Here is a 27,136-nt window from a genome sequence, read left to right as displayed (position 1 = left end):
ACTGTGGAATGAACTGTCGCCTACGGTATTTCCGGACCGATACGACCTTCAAACCTTCAAGAAAAGAGCGTACTCCCATCTTAAAGGCCGGCAACGCACTTACAACTCCTCTGGTGTTGCAGGTGTCCATGAGCGGCGGTAATCGCTTACCATCAGGTGATCCGTCTGCTCGTTTGCCTCCTCTACCATAAAAAAAAACCTAGCATCCGCAAGTCTAGGGGAAAACGTCAATTCACTACATCTTATAAAACTACTCCAAAACTAAAAACTACTGAACGGATTTTCATACGACTTTCATCCATCAATAGAGTAATTCTTGAGGAGGGTTTAGGTGTATAACTTGTTTAAGTTTTGTGTAAATCGGTTGATTTATAACGATGTTATCGAAAAAAACACGCTGGCTAGGAGCTTTAATCGAAAACTCTGCCTAATCCGTTTGAGCTATAACAACACAATGTATGGTGGGGTTGTCTCTCTTTCATGGGTCTACAAAAAAGTCCGTACTACTTATACCCATTCTTAACTTCTAAAAAAAGATCACATAATATGTGGCATTTGCAAAGCTATTTACACGAATACAGTATTAATAATTATCAAATTAAATACGTTAGTTATATTAAGCATTTCATGCAGATTACAATGGCCCCTTACACACAATTAAAATGAATATATCAGGAGTAATCGTAAATTAAAGTTTCATTTTGAGCCATATAACTTGTATGAAATGATAAAGACTATCCGCAGTTAGTTCTAATTTTTACTACCTTATGCGCTAGGATATCTTTACTTACCCCCACCATGCACTTCGCACGTAGTCTATAATTGTATTTCAGCTCTTTCGTAGTGCGCGTTCTGCGCGGCGGACCATCGTAAGCGCGGACTTCTGGCCGAATGATTGGGGTATTTCGGCGGCTCCGTAGAAGTCTGCCGAACCTATACCAGAGCAGGTAGAGCAGCAAAAACTGTTGTGTCGCCAAAATGAATTTTAGTTTTTTAAGATTATAATGATTGTATGTCGGAATGTACCGATGGGTCTTGCCTGATAGTAAATGATGTACAGTCAGCATCAAAAGTAGCGGATCAAATAACATTTCATAAGTATCTACCATTCTGTAACGGCTTAAGAGGCTGTCAATACCTAAAGCGCGCACACTGGCTATTTGTATCGGAGTAAATGAGATAGCACTGTCGCATGTTACTGGGCCTGGGCTAAGAAAAATATTTAAATAAAAAAAGTGGATTATTAGTGTAATATTTTACTTAACAGCGGTTTAGACATAAATGTTTTGAATTGTGATTTTAATTGCAGACCCATAAGTCAAAACAATAAAGACATAGAACCGTTTAATTGTGATTTTAAGACCAATCTTTGCAATTATTTTCTATCGAGCCGATTTCGTTCAATCATGTATCGAGTACAACCACGGTCTTTGAAATATAATTAATATGAACATATATTTTGCTTACTTTTTTTTAAATACTACATCGGTGGCAAACAAGCATACGGCCCGCCTGATGGTAAGCAGTCTCCGTAGCCTATGTACGCCTGCAACTCCAGAGGAGTTACATGCGCGTTGCCGACCCTAAACCCGCCCCCCCCCTCGTTGAGCTCTGGCAACCTTACTCACCTAACCTTAACCTTAAAAAACTGTTTAAGTAACATCAATTTCAAGGACATTGGGTGTTTTTTTTTTTTTTTTTTTTTTTTTATTGACAGCCTCTTAACAAAAAGTCTTCTTCTTCCTCGCGTTGTCCCGGCATTTTGCCACGGCTCATTTAAGTAACATCAATTTCAAGGACATTGGGTGTTGACAGCCTCTTAACAAAAAGTCTTCTTCTTCCTCGCGTTGTCCCGGCATTTTGCCACGGCTCATGGGAGCCTGGGGTCCGCTTGACAACTAATCCCAAGATTTGGCGTAGGCACTAGTTTTTACGAAAGCGACTGCCATCTGACCTTCCAACCCAGAGGGTAAACTAGGCCTTGTTGGGATTAGTCCGGTTTCCTCACGATGTTTTCCTTCACCGAAAAGCGACTGGTAAATATCGAATGATATTTCGTACATAAGTTCCGAAAAACTCATTGGTACGAGCCGGGGTTTGAACCCGCGACCTCCGGATTGCAAGTCGCACGCTCTTACCGCTAGGCCACCAGCGCTTCACAACTTAACAAAAAGTGATGTCTTTAATATAGAACAACTAAGACTGTAAAAGATATACTATTGAGCGCCAATTTTAATGTATCTATATTTGGAAAAGTTATCCGGAATATCAGATACTTTTGGCGCGTTGTTTCATCCGCTAATTTTGTGCTGACTGTACGAATTGATTTTCATGAAAAGTAGTAGTTAAATGATCAGTACCCCTAGTGTAAATTTTATCGACATCATAACGTGACGAACGCGTTTGCGTTAAGTCTCATTTTGTATAGGATTTTGAGTTTCCAAAACGTCCCGCTTGGCGCGCTCTTTCTAAATCCAATACAAAATGAGACTAAACGCAAACGCGTACGTCACGTTTCAAAATCGAATTTAATTACACTAGGGGTACGGATACATATTCCATATTTAACATTGACTGTGTCAATAGGACCTTTCCAATGAGCTTGGTGATCAGCAGTTGTCATTTTGTATTTTATTTTATTTTATTTATTTAGGATTACCAACAGATAATACATCTTACATGCTCTTAAATCTATATGACAATCAGGACTGATGCTTATCTAATTATAGGTAACCACATCTTATATGTGTCTTCTACCAGTGAACATGCAGTAATCTTACGATTAAATTAATTAGTACCAGTACATTACATTAACTAATGCTATTCGTACAACTAGGATGATGGTAAATAGTTGATAACAATTATTAACTACTTATATACAAATATTTTATATAAATAATTTTATTAAGTATTTTTAAGTCATCTGTGAATCTGTGGCGAATTACTTGTGATATCCAGTGAGCCAACATATTTCATCACCTTTCTTTTAAACTGTTCTGGTCATTTGACATTTATGTTAGCTACTGCGTGAATTTGATCCAACTCTCTCTCTTTCGCAGCAACACATGGCGATAACAACATCATACTGGCTGACGGCGCATCAGAAGATTCCAGGTTCGAATTCTGGCAAGATTGCCATGTGGGGACGGTGTAGAACTTGGATTGGAAATATGAACGCGTATTCATGTTATGAGTGCTTTAATGCAACTGAACTTAATTCCTACCTTATGCCCACTACAGAGTTTACGTACGCGCTAACGTGTCAACTCGTGGTATGTCGAAAATGTTCTGTAGACATTGTTACTATGTGAACAAAAGTTCACATAGATAGTAAATTTGGGTAGATTTTCTAAGACTTTTGTCATATAAATTAAACAAGCAGAAACTTTTAACATGTCAATAAGGATAAAGTAATACGAAACTTGTACTTTGGACTATTGGAATTTGAAATATTGGACCCGGGTACGTCCTGAAACTACGTCCAAAAGAGAGGTATGGGCATTGTGAATGTCATCTCGCGTTGTGTGGTAGGGCACAGCCAGTGGATGTCATTCCAGATCTAGAGCAGAGCCCAACTGGGGAAGTACCTCCACCTTACAGAAAACAGCAGCCAAATAACACTAGACCCTACTCATAGTGTTGTGTTCCTGCCGGTGAGTAAGGTTGCCAGAGCTCAACTAGAGGGGCGGGTTTAGGGTCGGCAATGCGCATGTAACTCTGGAGTTGCAGGCGTACATAGGCTACGGAGACCGCTTACCATCAGGCGGGACGTATGCTTGTTTGCCACCGACGTAGTATAAAAAAAAACTTAAACCCGTTTATTTCACGATGGCCACAGGAAAGTCGTATAACTCATAGTAGGAAAGATCAAACTGTGAAAATCAGACATATTTGATAATAGACGCTGTACCTGTTACACTAACAATTAATGAATAAATAAATAAATATGATATGACATTATTACACAAATTGACTAAGTCCCCCAGTAAGCTCAATAAGGCTTGTGTTGAGGGTACTTTAGACAACGATATATATAATATATAAATATGTATAAATACTTAAATACATAGAAAACATCCATGACTCAGGAACAAATATCCATGCTCATCACACGAATAAATGCCCTCACCAGGATTTGAACCCGGGACCATCAGCTTCGTAGGCAGGGTCACAACCCACTAGGGCAAACCGGTCGTCTTAACTCTGTAGAATCATAATAAAGTACTAGTATACAGATACAGCGCAGTATATAAACAATCTACATATTAGCTCTAACTTATTCAAAGCCCGCGGTGCGGGTTGGATCGTTCACGTGTTTTATTTGCTCATACAGTTGCGATGCTTCTCGGTGAGGTGCAAGTTATACAATTCGAGCGATAATAGTATCCACTCACTTGCTTTTGGTAACTGTGGTTACCAGCTGTCACCCTTATTTTATTATAATAATAGAAGTCACTGAAAAAATGAAGCAAGTGAGTGGATATTCTTACAAGGTCAGTATTCTGTCTTTTAAATTTGTTAAAGTTATGTAAAGTGTTTGACGCCGCTTTTAAAAGTATTGAAAAATATGTTCATATACTTACTTATATAAAAGACTTAACTTATTTTATTAGCAGAATAAGTCGAGAGATACAGTTCATGCTTGTTAAGTACAACCCATCTTTAAAAAATGCAATTATTCCAAGCAAACCGTAACTTCCTATTGGTATTCAAACTTATGGCTCCTCTACACGATTGTCCAGCGCTAAATCAGCGAGATGGCCATGGCAGATAGCGATGGTTGAAATCGGACGATCACGGACTGTGGAATGGGCCACGTGTATAAGGGCTCCTCTACACGATGGCCCAGCGTAGGCCAGTCTAAGGGACGCAGCTATGCGGTGGAATGAGATAGCAATTTCACTTACTCCAAAGCATAAATGCGTCCCTTGGACTGGCCTGCGCTGGGCCATCGTGTAGAGGAAGCCATAATAGATGCGTACTGCCGTCGCTGGCCCACTACCTTTGATGTGCGCACAAAAAAACCGATACCGTGGCCATCCCATCGCCATCCCGCCACGCCATAGCCATCCGACACGCCTGCGCTCTCCACACGCTGGCCCTGTAATGTAAAGACATACGATATGTACCAACTTCAAGAAAAAACAAGAATAGTGACACTAACTTGATCTTTATGCTAATTTCTAAATCCACTTTCTAACTTCTGAGATAATCTCAGAAGTAGTAAAGATCAGAGGGTCTAGCCATGATGACAATTGTACATCAACCGACGCTCAACGAAAATAATTAATCCAACGGGACAACAGATGCTACGAAAAATCGCGTGACTCTTTCCATACATCAAATTTTTTGCTCAAAGCACAAAAATAATGTATAAGAGACATGTAAATAGTGCAAGGAGAAAAGTAAAAAGCTATTTATTAGAACTATGGTGAACAACTAAACAACTCGATGGAGTACATTTAGAATACACAAGTATAAATACTAGAATATATAAACTTAATATACTACTAATATATTTCATTACCTATGTATGAATATATTTTTTTATGATACAGGAGGCAAACGAGCAGACGGATCACCTGATGGTAAGCGATTACCGCCGCCCACAGACACCTGCAACACCAGAGGGATTGTAAGTGCGTTGTCGGCCTTTAAGATAGGAGTACGCTCTTTTCTTGTTTTATTTTTCTTGGTATTTTTTTCTTTTAATGATGATGGACGCTACTCGAACTCTTGTTCAAGCGAAACTTATGTAGTAGCCGTTTGAAAGATAACTTACTCGGGATTGATCTAATATTGCTACGGATCGAAGGAAGTTGCGTTTTCTATTAACGATTGCCAAGGCCTTTTGGGTGCGTAGACAAGATGCCAATCGTTAACGCTCTGTAGCGAACGAAACGCAACTGTCTTTGACGCACTAATACGAAAGAGTGATAGAGAGAGATAACTACGCTACGGAGCGTGAATGATTAGCATCTTATCTACACACCCTGATCGGATTAACATTATAATTTCTATAGTAATCTAAATTCTATATTTTCTTATTTAATGCATGCTAATTATAAGATATAATGTTTTAATTGTTTCTTGCTGGTCCATATTGGGATAGAGTATCCCAACCCTCTAATTGAGGGGGGATTTAAATCTTCTCGGGGTAGAAAGTGTAGCTTTATTTGACGTTCATTAGTGCATTGTAACATGCCTACTTGAATAATAAACCATCTTTATCTTATCTTTCCAATCCTGCCACAAAAATCGCTCCCGCCTATCCCTTACGATCCCACCCAAAGGGGACGTCAGACTGCACGTCAAACGTCATCGGCCTGGAAGACGGCTCTTCGGTTCCGATACACAGACGTCTTATAAATATTGAACCACTACGCCTTAATAAAAAACAACCATCACTCTATATTCAACCTTAACGTTAGGAAGACAGAGTTGAGTTTAGGGTGAAATGAAGGCGGATTTAAGGGCAAGTTTTTAAGCTTAACCAGAGAAACAACCAATTATAAGTTGGGTTTGATATTACACTTCAGAATTTTGATTTTTCAATCGTTTTGTAAGAACGGTTTGACGGGAAGGTTATTTATAATTAAAATGGCGAATCGTTTTTTTAAGAGATTTACTTTTTTAATTCAGTGTCGATCAAAGTGATGGGATAAGTCTTGAGGGTATTGCTATGATTAAATTCTATTTTTGATTTCGTTTATATCTAGCGAGTGGAAACGGGTTTCTTTCTTTTTCGCGTTTTATGAATAAGGATCAAGGTGAAGGTTTGATCATTCCACAGCTGTCAAATCGCGAAGATGCAAAGTCTAGCTGAGGAAAAACAAAATGTATTCATTTAATGCCTGACCAGTAATATATGATCACGCGCCATGTTGCGGAATTTCACTGGAACAATTTTTTTCATACTAAACTGAATTTTCATCCTATACATGAGAATAACAGCGCCCTCTTGACAATGATCATATATTACTGGTCGGGTTTAATCAATCAATTTCGATTATTTCCATTATTTGTTTCTGTAACTTTACTTAAAGAGCCCATCTACGGTCTCACTAGCGCCACTGGAAAACAATTGTAATTGTTTAAATTTAACGATAGATATTTAAATAAGGGGGCCGCTACGTACTGTATTTTGTATTGAGTACCTTTTGAATACATCAAACTAGTTTCTATGTTGCTGGATTCGTCGATCTATGAACTCAAAACAAAAACGGCCGTTTTAACTTTGGACGCCTAGATTGACAAATCCAGGAACGTTAAAGCTATTACGATGTATTCAAAAGGTACTTAAATACAAAATGCAGTACGTAGACGCCCCCTTCTTTAAATATCTATCGTTAAATATAAATAATTACAATTAGTTAGCAGTGGCGCTAGTGAGCACGTTGATGGGCTCTTAACTTACGGTCCGATTCGAACTTTAAGATACGTCAAATATTTACGATATGGGTCGGATGTTTCAGTGTTAAAAGTGACGTTTCCTCAAACAAAAATCCGTGTTATCATAAATTAAGAAGATTTTCGAAGTTACACTACACACTTGGACCCCGTAATTTTTTTGTTGAAAATTTACCGAGCAGCAATGTACTGCAAACATTACATGACATACCATTACATGACATTACGAGATAAGAGCTTTTTTAGTATTATTTGGAATAGGTTATAAACTCGAAAACGACTGGAGCGATTATGTTCGCTATAGTTTTAATCTCAAATTAATTTATTAATCTTGTTTCACGATTTTTTTCATAGTTTATGATCCATGGTTCAAAAGTTATGGAGCAATGCCGCGGACGGACGGACAGACGGATATCGCGAATCTATAAGGGTTATCAGGTGACTACGAAACCCCAAAAATTACCTAGTTACAAGATATGATCATGAAGGTCGATTTCAAATTCCAATAGGTACAAATATTCACAAAGATTGATTCAGATTTACGTAATGACGTACTTTCTTTCAACATTGATTTGTTCTTATTTCTGGTCGTATCGGATAATCCAGCCTACATGTGTAAATATATGAAGTGTTCGTGAGTCGTGACCACCTTGCGAGACAGCTCCTAGTTGTCGACGATATCAATTATGTGGATAAGAGTTTTGAATGATTCACGGTTAGTTTCACTAGACTTAAATGGACCGGGATATAAAAATCCGGGAAATATTGGGAGCTCATAAATAATATAAAAGGTAATCACGGTTTATATACCGGTCGATTTAAGTCTATGTGGATAAGGTTATTTAGTTAAATATTTTACAGTAAATATTTTATTTATTCATTATTATAAATAAGTGACACAGCATCAAGGTAAAAACCAAGACACTGTGAAACTACAAAATATAAGAGCAACAAAAAAAACTACAAATAAAAACCAGAGACAAAGTAAACAGTCGATTTGGGCGTCGAAATAACAGCGTGGCACCGTTGCGTCGTCTGACGGTCATCTGACGGAAAGAAGCCTAATATTATGGTCAGATTTTAATTGTCTCTCTGTGGTCATCACTTTTATCGTCATAAAGCTCGATGATTTTACGATAATATGAATGCAACCAAATCAGATATGGAAGGTATCATCGTTATTAGCATCGCCGCATTGAGAAATGATGGTCGCGCAAAGGACAGGTGTATACCGACGTTTATAATAAAAACGTGTAATAAAAAGTTGAAATAGACGTGTCATGTCTGTAAGAATAAAAATGAACTAATTTAAAAATTCAGTAAATAAACAGATTATCGACACTATTCTCACGTCAAAAAGTAACATACTGTCATTCACACATCACCGCATTTCATACTCAACCTCAATGGTTACACAAAAAAACGTAACCCGCTGAGATAAACCCATATCAATTGCTGTCTTTCGCTCCTCAATTGTCTATGCCAGATATCGAAAAAAAGAAAAAAAGTTCTTTATACATACGCGATCTCTAACCTTTTTGTGGGAATATCGAAGAGTAGCGTGAACTGTAAAGCACCCAGCGGTATCGGCGCGGTTTTTTGAAAATAGAACAAAAAAACCTGTCCGTCTATTTCCAACTTTTACACATTTAGTTGAAAGTCGATTTTGCTGTGGCTGTTACGGGTTTTGTGGGTGTTTAAAAAAAGAATGGCGGCGTTTTGAAAAGGTGTTTTTTCGGTGTTTGTCGGTGACAGTGAACATTGATCCGATTATTTTTTTGTTATTTACGGAACTGTGATCTTTAATCGATACCACGCTGATTAGGATCTACTCGTTTCAAGTAAATCTGTGCAGGTGTTAGAAATTATTTTTGGCAAAACATGTAGCTAGTTTTGAATTATAATTTTCCCAAATATTCATTAGCCTTACTTACTTGCTCCGTTGGCTCAGCGACCCAAAATGAGACTTGACCTCCGACACAAGACAGCGCCACTTTCCTCGGTCCTGTGCGACTTCTCGCCAATTGTTGACTCGAAGTTCGCGCAGATCCGCTCCACCATGTCGCTCCAGCGATACCTGGGGACTCGATAGGACGTCCTCCTGCTCGGCGACCCAGGTACGCTCTTTTTAGGGCTCCTCTACACGATGGCCCAGCGTAGGCCAGTCTAAGGGACGCAGCTATGCGGTGGAATAAGATAGCAATATCACTTGCTTCCTCTAACGCATAAATGCGTCCCTAGGGCTGGCCTACGCTGGGCCATCGTTTAGAGGAGCCATTACGTTCCGATCTTCATCCATGCTCCCATAATTTATTTATGTTTTTTTTTATGCCTTTGGTATAAAAAATTGATCCTATTAATATACACACTGCACCGTACTTTAGTACTCAAGTAAAATGAAATGATAAAGTGTGTGTAGATGTGCTCAGTACCCCTAGTGTAACTTTAGTCGATAGCGAAACGTGACGTACGCGTTTGCGTTAAGTCTCATTTTGTATGGGTTTTTGAACAGCGCGCCAAGCGGGACGTTTTGGAAAGTCAAAAATCTCATACAAAATGACACTTAACGCAAACGCGTACGTCACGTTTCGCTGTCGAAAATATTTACACTAGGGGTACAGAACGAAGCATCAATAGTAGTGGATATAATATTGCGGTAAAGCTTCTAATAATTAAAAAAAAAATTCTATCTTTACAGTTTGCGTTCATATGTATCTGTATCTGCCATATCTACTCTACATTTTTATAGACATCATGTTTTGAAACAGAAATGTTAGTTAGGTAATTTTTTTGCTAGTAATCAATGATTTATTATAACTCAAGATATGTTATACGACAAATTGTACAAGATGCCTTTAGTCAAAAATAATAGATTTCCGTAAATAACAATTAATGCGAAAATTAATCAAAAAGAACAGATTTCTTCGTAGTTATATAAATAAATATGAAAGTATTCATCCGCTACTATTGTCGTTAACTGTTCTTAAACGGAATATAATATGCTGAAATTCAAAATGGGAGGTCAATTTGACTTAACCAGCGCTGACAGCATGGTTCCATTTTTATCACTTGTCACTATGCCCGTCACTTTCGCGCTTACATACTTATTAGAACGTGACAGGCATGGTGACAAATGATAAACAGCCGGCCATCTTAGCCCTACAGATTCACGTTAGGGATTTAAGGTAATAACATTTTGAGACATTTTGAGGGTATCATGACCGCTACCGGGTGATTGTTTGTTATTGTTGCTGTACTTTTCGCTTTTCTTTTTGTCTTTTTGTATTTGTTCTACTAACACTTAGTTTTTAAACCTTAAATGTTACTAACCATTGTGGACCATTGTTGTCTTTTGAAATAAATAAATGAAAATTGAAATTGAATAAATGAAACCAGATCAAACTCATACGCACTTCAAAACTACTAATTAAATATGAACACACTAATAAATAACCCACAAAAACAATCATTTACTAGCAACATTGATGTATAATAAAATTAATGACAACCATCATACTAGCTGGCAATTATGTACCGGTCAAAACGTTCAATTTTAATTCTGATTGATGATTCCATATATCTAATTATATAAATATTGGTTTGGACGTCCGTCTGTCAGGAATGTTAGAATGCAATCTGTCAAATTAATATCTGTTTTTGGATGAGCGTGAAAATATTTGGAATTGACATGTGTTTGATTTGATATGTTGTTTTTGTAGTAAGTTTTTACGTGATTGACGAAAGGGAGGGGAGCTTTTTAAGTGTAGATGTGTGTGCCTAATTTGAGGCGCTTAGCCGGTTTTTTTTTTATACTACGTCGGTGGCAAACAAACATATGGCCTGCCTGATGGTAAGCAGTCTCCGTAGCCTTTGTACGCCTGCAACTCTAGAGGAGTTACATGCGCGTTGCCGACCCTAACCCCACCCCCCTCGTTGTTGTTGTTGTTGTCGTTTTTGTTGTTGTCTCGTTGTCGTTGGGTTGAGTTGTCGTTGAGCTCGTTGTTCGTTGTTGTTGTTGGTTTGGCATATTTTAACCAAATTAAACATATTTGTCTGAAACTCACTAGTATCTAAACCAAAGTGATCAACTTATACCCCGTATTTTAACAGTAGCAGGAAAATAATACACTCGACGTCAAATAAATTGTGATAATAAAATTAGCCAAATATTCAACGTAACTTTTTTTCTGTTGAAACAATCAACGGTTGTGATCTTGCGATATATGTAGGTATTTGGGTGACCGCAAAAATTTGATACAGTTTGGATGTTATTATTGATCAACTAACCTAACCTAACATCATGGGAGAAAGTAAAGCCCACAGACTCCGTTGGTTGGGCCACCTTGAGAGAATGGACGAAGATCGGAACGTAAAAAGAGCGTACCTGGGTCGCCTGGCAGGAGGACGTCCTGTCGGACGCCCTAGGTATCGCTGGAGCGACATGGTGGAGGCGGATCTGCGCGAGCTTCGAGTCGACAATTGGCGAGAGGTCGCACAGGACCGAGAAAAGTGGCGCTGTCTTGTGTCGGAGGCCAAGTCTCATTTTGGGTCGCTGAGCCAACGGAGTAAGTAAGTATTGATCAATTTGAAAATAAGAAAAACAAAAGCGAAATTTTTTTATACTTTAACATTGACTACTTCTCTCATATCTCATATAAGTATATTCGGTAAGTATCTGTAGGCAGTGCAACTTATATTTTTTGGTAAACATTTTGAATAAGCATGGATACTGAAAAGGTTTAAAATTAATCTCAATTTATCCTTTTTTTATATCATTCGCATAATAAACAAAAACACATTCGGATAAGCCACAACAATTTAAAATTATAATTCATTATTTCAGAAAACTTTATAGGTAAGTACTACTTTTTATAAAGTTTACAGTAAACGTTAAATAACTGTAAATACAGCTTTATTTAAAAAAAAAAACGATTTCTGGTTTTAAGTATTTGACGACCAGTTTGGCCTAGTGGGTAGTGACCCCGCCAAGCCGATGGTCCCGGATTCAAAACCTGGTAAGGGCATTTATTCGTGTGATGTGCATGGATATTTGTTCCTAAGTCATGGGTGTTTTCTATGTATTTAAGTATTTATAAATATTTATATATTATATATATCGTTGTCTAAGCACCCTCCACACAAGCCTTATTGAGCTTACTGTGGACCTTAGTCAATTTGTGTAATAATGTCCTATAATATTTATTTTTTTATTAAAAAAAAAGTATCCTCAGTTTACATGACGGTGACATACCATAAAATTCTTAAACTAAATTAATTACAATTACGTTAGTAATTTTGGCTCATACACCCTGTATATATTATTATGTACCTGTCTGTGATAACGTATTATATGGGTGAATCTGTAGGGCTAAGATGGTCGGTTCTTTATCATTTGTCACCATGCCTGTCACGTTCTAACACGTATGTAAGTGCGAAAGTGACGGGCATAGTGACAAGTGATAAAAATGGAACCATGCTGACACTGCTGATAACAATAATAATCGAATAATGACCCGCTGCTGGCGGCACCCTAGGTTAGGTTTTTTATAATGTGTTTATATCTTTTGTATTGTTTTGTAATTGGGACCGTGCGAAGTGCATGGTGGGGGTAAGTAAAGCGATCCCAGCGCATAAGGTGGTAAAAATTAGAACTAACTGCGGATAGCGTCTTTAACATTTCGTACAATTATATGGCTCGAAATGAAATTTTGATTTACGATCACTCCTGAAATATTCATTTAAATTGAATGGTGTAAGGGACCATTGTAATCTGTATGAAATGCTTAATATAACTAACGTATTTATTTTGATAATTGTTAATAATGTATCCATGTAAATAGCTTTGCAAATGCCACATATTACGTTATCTTTTTCTAGAAGTTAAGAATGTATATAGTAAGTTATCCTTAAAAGATAGACATTTAACATCGCGGACTTTTTTGTAGACCTATGAATGAAAAACAACCCCACCATACATTGTGTTGTTATAGCTCAAACGGATTAGACAGCGTTTTCGATTAAAGCTCCTAGCCAGCGTGATTTTTTCCGACAACATCGTTATATTTCAATCAATTTACACAAAACCTTTACAAGGTATATACTTAAGCCTTCCTTAAGAATCACTCTATTGATAGATGAAAGTCGTATGAAAATCCGTTCAGTAGTTTTTAGTTTTGGAGTAGTTTTATAAGATGTAGTGAATTGACGTTTTCCCCTAGACTTGCGGACACTAGGTTGCGTGACAGTCGTGCACGCTCCCAATATACATATTGTAAAAAACCTAACGTAAGAGAAAAAATAAAATAAAGGGAATAATCGAATAAAAATACTATGGAATGGTGAACACACTGAACACCAACTCTCATTCCAAAAAAGGAAAGATGTATCAGATCGAGCTTGAAATTAATAATAAAATCATATCAGTAATTAAAAACATAGCACTTATCACATCAAAATCGGTGAAACAATAAAAAGATAAAATGCTGTGGTACTAATTGTTCACGATTGAACAAAATTGCAGTTTAATCGTGAAGAATTTTATGTGAAAATAATTTTTAAAATGTGTATTTGAAGAACGCTTTGAATTAATTTTTTTTAAATGGAAGTATTAACACAGTTGAATAAAATTATAAATAATATCTATATCAAATAAAAAGAATAGATTGATCTTAAAATACTCATTAGACATGTAATATTTCCGTTTCACATAATCATTATTTATGTCCTCAATTATACATATAAATTTGCGCATTTATTTATTTCTAGGTAAATAAATGCGCAAATAAGTACGAGTATGTATGTCATTTTATTGTGCATAAACAAGTTTACACAAAATATAGACATAACAAAGGAAGAGATGTAAGTATATGTACAAAGACGAACTTATCCCCAGTAGAAATCTCTTCCTTTTACATATAAATTAACAAACAACATAGACGTATAGATAGTTACCACTTTAAAGCATATCGTCAACATAGGCAAAAATTGTAGCTTAATTTTTTAAATATAATAATAACAATTTTAATAACCAAAACTTTCAATGGTAGTAGAAATTAAAATACGTTGCTTATTTGGATGATAAATACAGCGTCAAATCAAAATGTTATACAGGATGTTTGCATCTAACTAAAATCCGTGGGTAAGTGCCAACAGATTTTAGTTAGATAACAGCGACTACCGAAATACAATTTGAACGTAAATTAATTTTTAACGAGTAGAAACGTCTGCGTACGATTCTATTAATATATGAATAAAAGTGTAAAAATTACTGCCTTGGGTGGGACTTGAACTCACAGCCTTTGGATTGATATTCCAGCATCTGCCAACTGAGTTAGTGGCTCAGACCTCATCCATAGCCAGCCAATTTTTCCACCATATTGGTCTAGAGGACCCTAGCGACATCTACCGTAAGAGCGTTACACTTCTTAAACGGCTACCAGCACCCAAGGCAGTATTTTTTTCTAAATTTTTAAATTTATTCTAAGCTCAATTCGAACGTATATTTTGACATCAAAATGATATTAGCATGATGTCATTTAGATATCAAACGCTTATGTATCGCATTTGTCCGTCTTAGCTAAACTAGTGGAACAACAAGAAACTCACTTTTTAAAAGCGAAATCGCAGTGAGAACTAACCGTCAACCAATAGTAACTCAACCTGTCAAATACCGCGCGAGGCGGGGTCGAAACCATATGATTGACAGTTCTTGACAGCCGCTAAACACAGGTTGCGTCGCGAAAGGAATTTTTGACTGTAAAGGTATTTTTGGGCGGGTTCAGAGGGCGATTTTTTTGTAGTTTTATGTCGATTTCTAGATTGTGTTTTCATATAAATATAGATTTAAAAGATGCAACATTTGAAATTAGTGTGTGCCGAAGTTTGTTTTATTAATAAACTTTTATAAAAATATATAATATCGTTGTCTAAGTACCCACAATACAACTCTTATTGGGCTTACAGACTTACTCAATTTGTATATTTATTGACAAAGCGTTAGCGAAGTTCGTCGTTTTAACTCGGGTATTTTGCTTTCGTATGTCCGGTACCCCTAGTGTAAATATTTTCGACAGCGAAACGTGACGTACGCGTTTGCGTTAAGTGTCATTTTGTATGAGATTTTTGACTTTCCAAAACGTCCCGCTTGGCGCGCTGTTCAAAAACCCATACAAAATGAGACTTAACGCAAACGCGTACGTCGCGTTTCGCTATCGACTAAATTTACACTAGGGGTACGGATGTTCTTGTTGAAATTTGACAGCTGTCACCTATGATTGTTAATTGTGAAAACGCCCATGAAACAATCAATTTATTGCAACAACAATTTCCAGACTGAATCTTCTCACGAACTTCAGATGTCTACAGGCAACCAAGATCATATTTTTGTATTTTGTATTTAAAAAGTGCATTAGCTTCGTATTTTGATATGTAAATTAAGGAAACTATAGGTCAATTTACTGCTGCTTAATCTACTGTTCAATGTTATTGAATGATTGTTTGTTTCTGAATAAAAAAAAAAAAAAAAGATCATGCGATTTAAAGCCGCACGCGGTTTCTTTGGGGTTTTGTGAAATCTCGGGTTTGAAAACCAGAAACAATTCCTGAGCCCAAAGCCAAGATTCAACGCGTTATCAAAGAGACCACATCTTTGTCAAAAAGTCATCGATTTCATGAAAAGAGAGAGAATAAATTATGCCAACAGAGCCAGAGGAGCCATTTGCTGGATATTTTATTCGATACATTATCAGAATCTGACTTCTTTATAATGCAATATAAATATCACAACATACTAAAAAAAAACGTGTTTTAATTCTGAAATGCGCTCGCTTATTGGGATATCCTTTAAAAATAAGTTTTTTATTTATTTTATTTTCGAAATTTACGAACCGAATGTAAACTAAGTAACCTCACACGAAATTAGTTTTAGCTTGCTGTATTAGCAACGGAGGCTCAGCAGAGACAAACGACGCGTTTAAGCGCACCGCCTACTTGCATGCCTCGTGGAGACCGCCCGATATGTTTTGTCGCCGACCATCGCGACTGGACAATGCGTCGAGCTACGAATTGGCTACATCTTTCATTTATTAATTTTGTTCTAGAATTTCTTAAAATGAAGCAATGTCAAATACTATATATAGTATGCACAGGGAATATTAGTGAACCTAATATGCAACCTTGAGGTACACCTTTATTTTAATTTCTAATTCTGCGTATAAAGACTTTTTTCTGAATGAATTATAAAACAGTGTTTATTACTAACTATTTTAAAATTTTAATGTAAAAATTATTGCTGCTAAGTGGTCTTGATAGAAAATTGTTTGAATTTTTTTTGTGGGTAGCTTTTAACAGGACACCATATTTTAAAAGCCGATTGCTGTTTTCAATATTTTGTTCATTGTTATGTTCTTTTCGTATAGATAACAGCATATCGGTAAGTAGTCAAGATATTACTATAAAGCAAAAACACAGCATGTAACATGTTACGCGAGTGACTAAAAACACATGAATAAAACACGTAAGTATGTCTCACGATAATTTATATTCGATGGTTTAAGTACAAACATTCTAAATCAGACAATAATAGCCGCATCTCCAAATCTCCGTAGCTCTCCGTCCTGTTACTGTGGCTTGCCCAAATTTAGATGTCACAAGTGCGCTTTTGCCGTAATGTCCCTACGCAATAGTTGTTTGTTAGCCTGTGGTAGCAAGATTGAAGATAGGCCGGTACTATATGGTCTTGTGTGGACGTCGGTGTTAATCTTTCGGATTGACGATTGCATTTGAATTTATATTGCGTTGTTAAATTGAAGTTGGTTTTGGACAGGTAGCTTTGTTGTGTCTTTGTAGTCTGGGTTTCTAAATGAAAGTGGAGATGTTGTACCTTACCCCATCTACTACTAAACTAATTAACTAAAATTCAACCAGGATTAAATAAAAATAAGAAAATAAATAAATTTGGCCATGTGATCGTCTAGTGTATTTACGTTGTGAACCTTAGTACCCTTCGTCTTTTATGTGAAAACTGATACGATTTGGATTTTTCAAACCTATCCCTAAATATCCTATGAATATGTAAATATTCCTACTATATAATTTTATTAACACTATTGTTAGACAAATAAAAAAAATAGTAAATAATATATTTTTTTAGAATTTATCTCCTACCGGGCCCTACCGTGACCAGTTACCGTGAACAGTAGTAAGCCCTTTTTGTTTGTAATTTAAAAACTTATATTTTCCTTTTAATATATCTCTTTGCTAACCTAGCTAGCTAAAGGAAAATATGTATATGTAACCATTGTAACCATAAGTAAATATTGCAAAGAATAGTACGTACAAACATACTTTATCTACTGTCACGCCCGGATGAAGACGGGTCTCTAAGCTAATTAATACCCATTTTATTTTATTTTATTTTTAATAGGTATTCCTAAGCACTATGTAATATTACTCTACCAACGTTTCGTAACCTAATTTCAGACGAGAAGAAACGCCAAGAAACTCATCTGAATGTACTATTAATGTATGGAATACTGAAAACAATCGTCTATTAAATATGACTTTATTTACCCTTTAATTCCCCAGTTATAGAAAAGCTCAATTGTCACTAGTGAACTGCTCCGCCGGTCACTAGCTCCCTATAACAAAATTATTTAGTATGTCCTCAAATAACTTTGTTCCCCTATCTCACCCAATGTAAAAATATATAAACCTTCAATCATATTTAATGTACGAGCCTCAGTAACCCATCCATATGCTACTGAAGATAGATTTTAATTTATTTTGTAATTAAAAACAATTAAAACTCTTATGATTTTAGTTTTGTATACAATCAAACTAAATGTGAAAGAAAATAAATAAACCTAACACCCAAATAATGACTCTACCCTAACTCTACCCCAACTTCACCTATTCTAATGTGTGTAAAACTAGAGGCGAACCTCTATTTTTACAGGGAGGAGTGTGTGTGAGAGGGACCCTAATTTAAGCTCTAAACGTTCGGCCGACAAAACCGAGGTATAGCAAACCCTAGTGTCTGTGTGATTGCCTCCCTCCATCTGTGTTAGCCGAAGCCTGGGTACAGATGAATAAGGCGCCCTAACCATGTATATAATGTGTATAAATAAATATATTTAACAAGACAACGCTTCTTCAATTACCAACAGATTTCAATGAGTAAGGATTACTCCTAATGGTCCACACGTGAGACCCTCATATCCCTCTGTCAGACCTTGAAGAGAACGTAAGAGGTATAATCGTCACCTGTGTTGGTAAAAAGGCTGACGCCAGGCCCCTCTCGCGACCTGGACCTAACTCTCTACTGGATTCCCGAGTAAACCTGCTTGTCACCGTCAGGTTAGGTGTACTCGGTAGGTTGACCATGCAACCTGACACTGAACTGGCTCTAAAATACAAAAAATCCACAAAAATAAGTAAGTATTGACACTAAAATAACAATTGAACAGATTGACAAAGAACAGCATAGTAGCTACGCAAAGTCAAACATTCAATCGTCAAAATAACAACCTTTGTTTTTACGTCTACGAATAAGCCAGCGAAAGTGACAATCCGACGGTCAAAAATATAATGGCGGTCCTGGCTTAAACTGAGCTATTTATAACTTTCGGCAACCGCTCCAGACGTGTTAGACGCGTCTCTCGTACTTATCGCAGGGTAAAGGCACCAATAGTCAACCCCTCCACGAAATTTCTATGTTCAAGAACGTCTCATTTGCCCACTAATTGATCAATAAGAATTATGAATGTATTTACTCATCAATAATTTAATAAAGTTTAATTTTTACAAAGAATAAAACGTAATTTAATTTAGCTTATGGAAATATTTCATTAAATATAATGCAAGGGCCCTTCCGCCAGCAATCAGCCTCCCGTCTACCAAGACACAGCCTTTAAGTACCCAGTCTACAGCCATCCCATTTTAACTTCTGGCTATTGGGTTCCGAGTTCCGTGATTTCAGTGTCCAGTAGTCAGCCACAGGATGACTACTGAGTATTTGATGTATTTCAATGAAATAAAGTCATAATAATGTAGATATTTAAAGGTGCTTGATTTAACAACTTACATTACATTTGAAAATAAAAAAAAATCTTGAAACCTATGCTCAGCCTCTATCGGCTGTCCTCTCGGTCCACGTCCCTTTAAAATTACTGCCTCAAACCCAGTAATCGGCCAGGGCTTACTTTAATATGGATTTATATTAATTTTTTACTTTTTCCAGATAAATTAAGTATTAATTACGTGAAGCAGTGCACATGCTTTTTAAAAAAATATCACAATTCGGCTGCTAACGTCTGATCAAAATACCATGTGACGCTCCAAAAAAATGGCGCATATGGCATATCCCTTCATGTCAGAAGACAGCACTTCCTTGAAGTAGTGTTGTGGTTTATGCTAAACAATTCTTTTAAAAATTAAGTTACTTTTCAATTCATACTTTATTAATCTATAATAACACCTACTTTTGGCACACTGGTGCATGGCTCAGCACTGATGCCTTTACCTTATACGTTTGACTAATTTATTACCCTTTAAACTCGAGTACCAATCTCCTTTTCTGAGTAACGACCCACTACGAAATATGATTTAGTTAAAGTCTTTGTTTGTTGTTTAAAATTTCTCGTGAGAATATTTTGCTTCTATTCCATTAAACTTACGGAATTAATTTATTAAATATATACATACTATTTACTAGTATTTTGATTAATATTGGAACATAATAATTGAGGTTTTTAGTTTATGCAAATGATATGGACCGATTATTTGTGCCAATATTTTTATATGTTAACTAGATCTGCTAGTGCGTCTAGTTACAATCGCCCCCTCGAGAATTAGCATTGTATTGTTCCACACATACATGTATAATTCTCGAACCCTTATTCCAATAAAACTGAAAATTATATCCTAAATTTGTTGATATTATCCCCTTCCTTCCCCCCTTGTGTAAATGTAAACGTGTGGTGTATGGTGTGTGTTTAAACCAGTACTCATTGATTGTGATTGATTCAGTATAAAACTCGGATCTCTGAATTTTAATAATGTATCATGATTATCTTTTCGTCACGATTTTCCTACCAGCGCAGGATATTGGGTCGTGAATCCAATAAGCTCTAGTAACTCGATCCCATGGTTTCATCCTAGTCTATGGATCTTTCTATCCGGCGACTTAACCACATTGTCCGGTTAATAGATGAACCAACAAAACCTCCCTTCACAAAGTAGGAAAAACATTTGGTATAAGTACTGGGATATTCATTCTCCATTAGTCAAAGCTCAATCCGAATTCTATTACCCAATCACTCCTTCCAATCAAGTTTTCTTGGAGCATGTCTCATACATGAACCAGATATTTGACTTCAGACTGACTTCCATATTAACAGTAAAATGTTAAAAAAACTTAAATTATACCTTGATAACATCCTGATACTTGTATCAAAACATTATCTTTACAAACATAACATAGATATAAATTAAAAATACTATGTAATGTCTGCAATTAAATACTATTAAAAATAATAAATATTCATCCAGACGAACCATTGAAAAATAATAAAATTTAAAATTATCTACACTACTGTAAACACTTCACCGTTATAACATATGAAAATAAGTCTTACTTGTGAACCGTTTAATACTATTATCTATCTTTCCATTTAATAATTAAATACATATAACCATTTCACACTCAAACCCATATTTGAAATAACTTGATAAAATTCATTTAAAAATAATGCATTAATATTTCTTTAGAATATAAAATTGTGATAATGCATGTTCATTGACATGTCATCATCGTATTTTGCTGTCAAAGATCTCATTCACTATGAGGTGTGTAATTAGTCATGGTCTTAGCTTCTTGTGAAGTGTATAGTCAACAAAAACTACCCTTTGAAAATGGGTCGAATCGTCATACGATTTTAGCCTACTGATAAGAATTTGTTGACTATTTTGTGTATTTCTTTGTAATAAAAATATCAACAAATCCAGGTTGATTGCAATCTGACATTTGTCTAATTGTAAAAATCCATATATACAAAAATATTACAAACTTTCACACACTTCTTGCAAAAACATCAAATACCCATCAGTCTATTCTTATAATTAAATAGTTAATCATCTTTCATTGGCTTTCATTTCCCAGTTCACTCAATCTATCCCAGACCATTTCTACAGATAGCCAAAGTCACGATATGCAACCAGAGTTAAAATGCATCCAATAAAACTTACTTTAAAAAACAATATTTCAAACAACCCCAAGCTCCCTCCTATATATTGTATAACAATATCAAACGTAATGTGTATTGACAAAACTGTTTATATTTAAGTTGAAGTTGTTTGTTAAGATAACGTTAATACCGTACCGTTTTATTTAAGGTTACGTTATTACATCTTATCATGGTAACACTAAAACTCAATATTTTATCATGGCATCCCCGCAATGAAGCGTCCCGGAAGTGACAGAGGGGATGTGTTAAGCTTCTATCTGATCAAACTAACCGTTGTCACTGGCTCAGTTTTGAATTTCACCCTGTGTCGTGAAGTGAAATGTAATTGTGAAGTGTAATAAATTTTGTTGCTGAAGAAAATAATTGGTAAGTTTTGAATGTATTACGTTTTTTTTTATATCATATCTAATCTTGTAAATTGGTAAGTTTTGTTCATTTATGCTAAATTATTTTTTTTCCCAATTCTAGCCTAAAATTTTATTTATTTAGTATTATCTTCGAATAATACCATAAATATTATAATTTTATCCTCTCTTGCTTTGCAGTATCAGATAAATATTTAATTAACATATTTTTAATATATACTTATCATATTTTATGATAATGTAACAAGTGTATTTAAACGACTTAATTAACTTTTAAGTAATCAAGAGTAATATTTTATTATTATTTTACTACCTATTTCTAGACTTTTTAGTTTTCTTTTTTCATGTATGCTATAAATACTAGAAATGCCACAAACATTTGATAACTATATGGTATTTGACCTATTCGGCCACTTTTGCTGAATATTCAGTATTCGGCCAATACCACTATTCAAATCATGTTTATCAAATACTTGTGTTATTTGTATTATCTAGATCAATTAAATAACATTCTATCCTTTACTTTGTACTCAAAACCACCACGCACTTTACAGTCCAGGTAGAGAAACCCTCGACGCATCGGCAATTTTTTTTTTTAGAGACCCGAACATGTGCACTCAACTTGTCCTTAAACTTTTGCGTCTATTGTCTCAATTTTTTATCACCGGCCGCATCGTCGGTCGCAACATTCTAAGTTTTATTATTTCAACATGTTTTTGTTTTAATGAATATTTCCATTAACTTAAACCCAAGTTTAAAAAAAAATCTCAGTAATAAATCAAAGATCATTATTAATATATCGGTATTTTTTTTTTTGTACAATGAATTGTATTTAATATTTTATTTCAATTAATTTCTTTACTGGCAACATCAGTAAATACTGAGTATTTCCCTTGTTTTGTCTATGGCGTCGCTAGAGTATAGCGCTAGTGGCGCCCCCTAGCATAAACCATAGGTCAATTTGTTATACACAAAGCCAAACTCTTTTTGAAGTGCTAGGTTGTGATTGTGACGTGTACATTATTTTTCTTTAAAATGAGACTTACTAAGATTGACCTTTTAATTTGTGAGTTTCCAATAATTTGGGATAGTAACGAATTATATACTATGGAGATAAATTTTTGGCCGAACTAGCTCGCCAGGTCTTATTAAAACTGTGCAAAAATGTAAAACTTTTTTTTAATTCAAATATTTTGACTATGAAAATAAGAAATTTCAAGGATCGCCTTCGCAGATTTAAGGTATAACTACAATTATATGTATGTTTTGTCAATTATTTTATTTTAATAATCTTTTAATTATTATTACAAAACTTTTTTAATGTTAAAAGAAAACATTTCTTAATACAGAAAAATTAAATCGCCAAAAGAAAATGTTTCCGATTTAGTATAAATATAACTGAGTCCTCCCATTACGCAGACATCATTGTTGAAGAACATCAAGACCAAATTTCAATAAGTTTAATTAATTCATCGATAGCATATGATTCATATTTTTTATTTATAATTCATTCAATTAATCATACTTATTTCTTTTTAATTTTTCAGGCTCTAATGAATGAATCCGGGTCGGGTGACCCTGAATCTACCCTTTAGGTAAGTAATACACTATTCTCTTTACTCTCTTTTTTTCCAGAACATTTTTTCCTAAAAATGTCAACTAGGTAGGACACGTTCAGTTATTTCAGTATATATTAGTTTACCGTAATGTTAATTTAAACTACATATTTAGATTATATCTATGCTATAATACTATCCTGTTGCCATTATGTTATTAGTTCATTATATATAGGTATGATGAAAAAAATTTAACTCATTGGCCTACAATCTATTCTTTTTTCTTCTGAAGTCTGTTCTGTTTGCACTATAGATACTGATAAGAAAGTGTTGTTACGCCTACTTACTTGTTTTAAGTGAACTCTATTGCCTATATAATATGAATGAAATTTGATAACACAAAACAAAACGTATTAAGGAGTACCTGCGACCTTTTTTTTCGACCCTTTAAGTGGCCAAACGCGTCTCGCCTTGAGCGTCAGCTATTTTTAACACATGTATTAATTTTACGGTTTTCAAATTTTTGCTTAAATATGATTTCAGATACGTAAGGCGTTTTTGAGTAAGCTGATATGTAATTAGTCCTCCTAATTATATTATGACGACATTTTATAAGTAAGTATACTTTTCCTAACCTAGCAGTTTTTTATTTAATTTTGTTCATTTATTTATTAAATAAAACAAATTTAATGAATTTCATCGCAATAACCAAATATTTACTGTAATTATTTTCAAACTAATTCCTCATAACCAAATTTTTATTGTTCCAAAAAGTGATATTCTCGTATATATAATTAAAATTGTATTGATAATTTTAGTTTCTTTATGATATATTGAAATCTTAATCTACGAAAATAAATACAAAACGCCTTTGTTCTCTGTTTAAACTGGATACTTCCCAATTTTCAGATGTTCCAAGTAACGAGGTATCGAGTGCCACTGAATGCTGTCCTGTTATTTTATTTTGAGGTAATTAAATTGCTTACTTGATATTCACATAACTTTTTTTCCCAGATAATATTATATAATATGATACTATGTATGATTAATAAATATAATTTTAAAATCATTTTATGAACTAAAAATCATTACTGCTAGTCTTAGTCTCTCTTTAGTTTAATATATAAATTGTTAATTGAAACTATATATATATAAAATTTTTTTCGAAAATTCCACTACCGCTATTTGTGCCTTCGGGTAACATAAAGTAGCCCAACTCTTTAATATACAAGCTTATAGGGTAATATATGTATTTTTTATAATTAAAACACTCCATTTTTACGAACAATACACAAATCAAGTTCATTCATTTTATTTCCTACTCTATGTATAATTGAATGAAGCGACTTGTATATGTGAATAGTGTTACTTCCACACATACAGACTACTATTATGCCGAATGTGGATTGAAGACCCTATTCTAACCTACCTATTTAATTTACATTTCAAAAAAAACTAAACCCTAATTTGTCGTTTGTTATTTATTTTTATAAGTAATTATTAAAATAACAATATTACTTTTGTAAACATTTTTGGTAACACTTAATAATAATAAAAATATTAATAATTTCAGCTAAACTACCACATTCAGCATCTCTACACTCGACCCGCGACCCCAAGAACCAGTGTTCTTCTACTCTAGACTTGGTAAGTACAAAAATATTACTTTTATTTTTAAGGATACAAAAATATGACTTAATATCTAATACACTTATCATTTAAATATTTATTCTATTTTATAACTATTATTTGATTCTAACAATTATTTTTCTAGTCCAATCTTTTTATATTGAACCACAACAATATGAAGTATAAATGTTTTTATTTATAATCATTAATTTCAGTCAAACATTACGTTCGCCGGATCAGCTATTTTTACTCAATTTGCCTTTATAATATCTTGACAAATGAATTGCATTATATTTCCCTCTGAATAAATTCGTGTATGGATCAACTAGAATATATACGTTTGGATAGGGAATTGCTGCAATTACATAAGGACCTTCATAAATTGATTCGAACTTTTTTGTAATCTTTTGCTGAGCATTTGATTTATTTAACTTTTTTATTTTAACCCAATCCCCTATTTGAAATTGAATCAGTCTAAAACTTTGATTAAACTTGGCCTGCCTTATCTCAGCTGCTTTCTTTAAATTTTCTCTAACCTTTTGCCTAATGTCCGCTATGTTTTTCTTCATATGACTAATAATTTCCTTATCAAATGATAACTGCGTAGGCTGACCATACATTATTTCACATGGGGTGAACCCTGTACTATCGTGTAACGTATTGTTATATAAAGTTTCTATCTTAGGCAATATTTTCACCCAACTTTGATGTCGTTTTTCACTGCCTGAAACTATTTCAGTACACTGTGTATCTTCTAATGGTTGTTGTGATGTTGTATCTGCAGTTTCTATAGCTTCCACTTGTACAGGACTAATTGCCGTTGCAAGCTCGTTCCGTAACTGACTAAGCCCCTCCGTCATTTTCTGTTCAGTCTGTTTCAGCAAATGATAGAACAATCCACGTCTTACATCCGATTTCTTTTTTATAATTCCACGAGCTACTCGTGCTTTTTGATTAATACGTTTAGTAATGCTTTTCTCGACAGATGGCGTAGCTTGTTGTATGCTTTGACGCGTAGATTTTGATTTAGCTGCGGCCGTTCGCTTCCTTGTGGCCCTCTCCATTTTATTTATTTTTAATAATTTTATTCACTTTATAACACTGATTTAACACTTATTTCACTTATTTAAACACTTATTAAACACACTTATTTAACACTTATTTTATACATGAATTTTAAATTTTTTAAACTAAAAACATTATTTAGTCACTTTTTAACACTCTCACTGGATTTCTACACTATGTTGGTAGAAAAACGTATATGTATATATCCGTACATATACATATAGGCACATTTGTTTAATGAAAACGAAACTATCGCCCGCTATCTTTTTGTTTGGACTCGCATAACGCATTTTAGTTTTAGCTAATTTTAATTGACTATTTATACTAATGTATTTTTGTGTTTGTTTCAGGTAATATTAGTCCCTACAATGCAAGTTACATCGGTAGAGTGAAGCCAAGAGGAGAAAAAATTATATTGATAAATATTATAATATATATATATATATATATATAATTTAAAAAATTTCAGGAAAAATCCAAATCATATTGTTCACATTCCAGTTTTCTTACGGCAGCAAAAATGTAGCCGACGAGGCTACTGTATGTAATAAACTATTTATATATATAATCCTGGTCATTCCGGTACCAAAAATGTACCTTACCCCATCTACTACTAAACTAATTAACTAAAATTCAACCAGGATTAAATAAAAATAAGAAAATAAATAAATTTGGCCATGTGATCGTCTAGTGTATTTACGTTGTGAACCTTAGTACCCTTCGTCTTTTATGTGAAAACTGATACGATTTGGATTTTTCAAACCTATCCCTAAATATCCTATGAATTTGTAAATATTCCTACTATATAATTTTATTAACACTATTGTTAGACAAATAAAAAAAATAGTAAATAATATATTTTTTTAGA

The 27,136-nt window shown here is 34.6% G+C and overlaps 1 long non-coding RNA gene across 1 annotated transcript; it reads left to right on the top strand.

The window, feature by feature from the left end:
• The first annotated feature begins 23,571 nt into the window (after nucleotides 1-23,571).
• LOC133528936 (uncharacterized) lies at nucleotides 23,572-26,674 on the top strand. The gene is made up of 3 exons (XR_009801077.1): nucleotides 23,572-24,543; nucleotides 25,148-25,221; nucleotides 26,619-26,674. It is a non-coding gene; the product is annotated as an uncharacterized LOC133528936 (long non-coding RNA).
• The last annotated feature ends 462 nt before the right edge of the window (nucleotides 26,675-27,136 follow it).

Source organism: Cydia pomonella, chromosome 20 (genome assembly GCF_033807575.1).
Source record: "Cydia pomonella isolate Wapato2018A chromosome 20, ilCydPomo1, whole genome shotgun sequence".
NCBI classification, from domain to species: Eukaryota; Metazoa; Arthropoda; class Insecta; order Lepidoptera; family Tortricidae; genus Cydia; species Cydia pomonella.
Note: the sequence above shows the minus strand (reverse complement) of the source record. Positions and strands in the feature narration are given on the sequence as shown.